This window comes from Triticum dicoccoides, chromosome 4A (genome assembly GCF_002162155.2).
Source record: "Triticum dicoccoides isolate Atlit2015 ecotype Zavitan chromosome 4A, WEW_v2.0, whole genome shotgun sequence".
NCBI classification, from domain to species: Eukaryota; Viridiplantae; Streptophyta; class Magnoliopsida; order Poales; family Poaceae; genus Triticum; species Triticum dicoccoides.
The window spans coordinates 564,876,935-564,882,288 of NC_041386.1; positions in this window are offsets into that span (position 1 = coordinate 564,876,935).

The window sequence follows — 5,354 nt, forward strand, 5'->3', positions numbered from 1 at the left end:
CTCTCCCACGGTCGCGGTCGAATCCTCGCTCATGACATAGACCTAGCCGCATGGCACGTCCAGATCCACCCCTCCCTCATCCCCTCGCCACCGCCACCTCCTCCCCGTCCTGCAGCGGCGCGTCCCGCCACCACCTCCTTCCTTGACCGGTTCTCCTCCCGTCCGCGTTCCCTTCCCCACCCCGTCTCGCCTGCTCCTTCTCCCACCCCGATTCACCCAACCAAACCAGAGCAGACCGCAACACTCCACTACTCCTTCTCCCATCTCGATTCCTCCCCAATTCCAGCCGCCGCCGCGCCGCCCGCCAAACTCCTCTCCCCCAGCCCCACTGCCACCGGCCGGCGACCCCGTCTCCCCAAGCCCCTCCGGCGACCCTTCCCCGTGGGCGCCCCAAACCCTAGCCTCTCGCGGACGGGGCGACAGAGATGGCCAGGGATCCTTCCTCCACGTGTGTTCCAGCGAAAACTGCGCCAGATCCCTTCCCTCGTAGTACATGGGGGATCTCGCCGCCGCCGCCGCGGTGGCCCTTGGCGACGGCGAGGTAGGAGGCGGCCAGGTACGCCCTCCTCCTTTCCCCGTTCTGAATCTCCTCCATAACCCGCTGCATCTCCTCCGATCGCATGTGCCACTGCTTGCTTTGCTTTCTTCCTTCCATGGGCAGATGCAGATCTCATCTCTTCTTGTTCTGCACGGGCCAGACCACGACCACGGCAAGCGGAAGGATGCACGACGGGCTGGACGACAAGGTGGAGATCCTGGACACACGGAAGGGCTACCAAACCGGTGCTGCGGCAAGAACGACTCCGCAGCCCATACAGGAGGTGGACTGCATACTGGAACTGCCTCACATTGGATGACAAATTTGGTAACCTACAGCTTAAGGGCTTGGCTTGCGTAATGCGCTGGCTCTTGGTCATCCTTGCATCTACTACGTGTTTGCTGGAATGTACCTTAGACAACACGCTTACTGTTGTCTTTTCATTGTTTAAGGTCCCCGTGCCATCCATGGAGGAGTTTCAGGAAGCCTACTCGACCTCTCTCCTTACCGCGACCCAACCATAAAGTACCTTTCTCCAACGTGATTTGCCCGTGCAGATTTTCAGTCTGTTTACACCTGAACATAACACTCTGTTTAATAAACCAAACACATAGTTTACTTGCAGCACCATACGGTGTGATGATGAACGATGCCAGATTTTCAGTCTGCTTGCACTGGAACATAACACCGTGTGTTTTATAGCACCACTTTGTATCACAGGACAAAGCATGGTTTTCGTATTAAAAGTTTGAATGTCATATTACTCGAATGCAGAAATCGACCCAAGGTATCAGTTGAAGTCACGTTATCATCATCAGTCTGTTGAACATAACTTACATGGGTTTTGGTCCAGTTGGTGACTTGCTTAGCTTGCTGCAGAACCCGTAGAATATCTACTTTATGCTTTCGATGTATCATTCTTTGAAAACTCAGCTCCTACTATTCACCTTGTAGATTTTTTATTCTGCAACATATTTGGTTTTGTCATAAAATGATTGGATTATTCTGAAGAAGTATAGTGTAACCTTCCAGTGCGAGAAAATGGTCTTGCGCTCTTAATTTAGTCTGATTAAAAAATCGGTCGTGCTCACAAGCAGTATATATACACTTGCTCGGTTGATTGTTAGCAGTTTAGCTATACACAAACTGACTGACATTGCACAATAAAATGTAGTAGATTTGCAGCCCACTAGCACAAACTGACTGATAGCAATCCTCTCTCTCGTATAGAAGTACATGCTATCCGACGTGAGCAAAATCATTGCGTAAATACAGGTACAACATATGACTAATTTACACAGTATACTAAAACTGGACCCCATGCATTCAGTTTCAGAACTTGAAACTAACCTGACTAGTAGCTTCTCTGTCTTCCAGTTTACAACTTTCAGGATATCAATCATTCATTCTCAAGTTGCTACCCGACAACTACAGGACGCCTTGTTCTGGAATTTTCATGTTCTTTTTTATGTGTATATGCCTTCATCTTCGATTTCAAGCTTGTGATTGAGGTTAATTGATGGTGGTGCTTGTGCGATGCAGATGTTGGGGGTGGCGGAGAAGGAGATGGAGTACCGGGTCGAGCTTTGAACCTTTATTGTGTTGAATTCTTACTAGACACAGAACAAAATTCGGATCACATGTTTCTTTATGCTCTGAATGTTCAACAGTTTTGAACCTTTAAGCTACTGTTTTGACATTAAGTGGATTACATGAATCAGTTTGATACTATTTTGGTGTTCCTTTAGCTTTAAACTAGTCTCCCTTTCTCATGGTCACTTGTATTTGCCGATTGTAAGGATTTTCTCCATGGAAAGAAAATATCAGTAGATTTCAAATTCTAAACTGATGCACTATGAACAAAAACTTATTCCCCGTTGTGGTGGGATTATTGCACTATTTGCTTGCTGCTGTACCATGGTATCTATAGGTTATTAGTATTGTTGATCCTGACCATGAGCTTGAATGGTATAGCATTAGAAGAGCATCAATTTAATTTGTAGCAGTGAGGTCACTGATTTTTATTCTTCCATGCCATGGTATGATTATGATTGGAATGGTATCCACTTAACATGTTAGAATGTACTGATTGTTTGTGCTGATTCCTGGTCTGTATTAGGGGCATAAGTTTATTACTTTCTATCTAGGTTTGTTAGCTATGGATGATTGTAGTGATGTTCTTCTAAATTTGAAAGATAAATGGCATGTTCCTTGCTCTCACCTATGAGTAGGTGTGATATTGTGTTAAGAGTCGTTTGCTTTGTAAGTTTTCATCACATGAGATGTTCCTTAGATGGAAATGAGTGTTATCAAGGAAATGGTTTTAGGTAAACCAGCACCTCTCATCAGTTTTTCTTACTCAGTGTTATCATCTGCTTGGTTTTAGGTGATGGACTCATTTCCCGTGGTAGTTTTGCTTGCGTTTTCCTGATGTTGTTTCGTGTCGGGTTTTGATTCGCTTTGCTGCTATTATTTCTGTGGAGATGCAGACTTGTGGTGATGAAGAGCTAGGCCGAGAAGGACTCCAACAAGCCCAAGCGCCCTCTTAGCGACGTCTTAGTCCTCATGTGAGCCCCGGATTTGATTTGTTGTTGTGGTTTGATTCGTGTTGTTTCTGTGGCAGGGTGACGTGTCCTGACTAGGCTCGTTTTGGTTCTGTTTTCGCAGGGACAGCTTTAGGAAGGACTCCAACTTCAAGCATGTCCCCATGGTAAGCATCTCAGTTCCCTTTGCTCCCACTCCTATCTCCTTGTTCTTATTCAAACTGGTGCTGTGATAGTTTTCCTTTCAAATCCTGTGTCCTGATTTGTGTTCAAATCGCAGGTTGGCAAGGGCGGTGGTGAGAAGTGGAAGTATCTTGAGTGATGTTGCAAGTTACCCGCTCCCCCATCCCCTCTCTGTTACTGCTCTATTCGGTGTAGCTGCACCGTGTCATTTGGGTATTGTTTGACCCAGTTGGTCAGTGATATTTAGAATTTAGTCGCTATGTAATTGTCGATCTACTTCCTATTCTCAATGGTTGTTCAAATTTATGGTTTGCTGTGTTCAAATGTCTGTTGCCTTGTAGCCTTGTTAGAACCTGTATAGTCTGTGCTCATCGATTCAAACTGCTGCTCGAATTTGTTTCCAAATCCGCCATGCCATTTCGCATGATTTGTTTAACTATTCTTCTTCTGTTAACACTTATCCTAGAATCTATCGCCTTGCACCACATTAACATCTTTGTTTGAATGAATTTCAGGAGAAGGCTCCCTAATTGCCAAGACCAAGTACACCAAGAAGATCGACACCCTACAACAACCCACTATTATAACATTCACGTCAAACACCTTCATCAGAGTCGTAGCCATGTGATATTAACACAACATTGTGGTATTGATCTATGCTCTTTCGTGCCTATCCCTGTTTTTGTTTCAGGCAGGAGAGGCGACTGACGACTCTGACAAGTCCCAGTCTGAGGTGAGCGACGCAAAGCAGCAGGAGGGGGAGGGGGTCTCTGAAATGTCACCGCTTTCACTCATTGCTAGTGTCACCGACTGATGATGGATAGTTGCCGTTAGTTTAGCTCCTTAGTAGTATCTCCTAGTCTTTCAGGTGGCTGCTGCTGGTAGCTATAGTCTGTTCACCGATTGATGATGGATTGTTGAATGTACTTACTGTTGTACATGGCTGTTTAAGGAATACTTTTGTGTTGAAAGAAATAAAATGGTCTTGATACATGCTTGTTTGAAATCCTTGTATCTCACTATTGCTAGAACAACGCTCGTCAAGTTTGTGAATGTTTGCTATGGAGGCCCAAAATTGAAATGGACTACAAAAAGTTTGAGGCCCAAAAAAATAAATGAATCGTATAAGGCTACATCCTATAAAATAAAAAAGGCTGAATTCTTGGGCTTGGCCCATGTAGTTGACACAAATTGCTTGAAAATATATATAATAAATGGGCTCGGCCCACAAAGACGGCTGAACTGGACCGGGCTGAATCTTGTCAGTGACCTTTCCAATTGGTCATAATTTTGCCACGTCAGATTGCCACGTCGGATCCGACGTGGCCTGGGCAGATAGCCAGTGACCAAAACAAAAGGTCATGGGTTCAACGACCTTCTGTTTTGGTCGTAAACGCCTACGACCTTCTCAGAGAGAAGGTCGTTAATTTCAGTTTACGACTGCCAGCTTTTGACCTTCTGTTTTTGGTCACAAAAAGGTCACAAATGAAAAACAATGACCTTTCAGTGACCAATAGTCAAGGTCACAAGTTGACATATTTCTTGTAGTGATAGTAACCCACTTATAGTTGACAAAGTACCCCCACACGAGCAGTTTGTAAAGCTACTGCAGTGCTCAAAGCACGAAGACCACCACAGCTAACCCAAACTCCACGTTTAAAACAGAAGAGCAACTGTTCTCAGGTCAGATTCTGTAGCTATGATCCATACTCCTTTGCTGTTGCATCACTGTATTTACTCATACCAACAACTTTCGAATTTGAAGGATCCAATTGAAACTCCAATGGCACAACAAGTATGTTTTAAACCTATTTCTTTAACTGGATTGCTGTTCTAACTTCTTGCTCTATGTTGATTTCAGTTTAAGTTGTATAAACAGTTATGTCTCATGTGATGCACATTACAAGTGCTGCCAATGCTGTGTAGTTTCTCACACTTATATTATGTCTATGCTATTATGTCTTAAAAATATATGAGTTAAACTGTGTCTCTATCTTGATTAGGGAACATAAACTAGAATGATATGGACAATACAGTGACCATAGTACATAGATATATGTTTGTTTCATGCTGTTATCCTGTCCACCTTA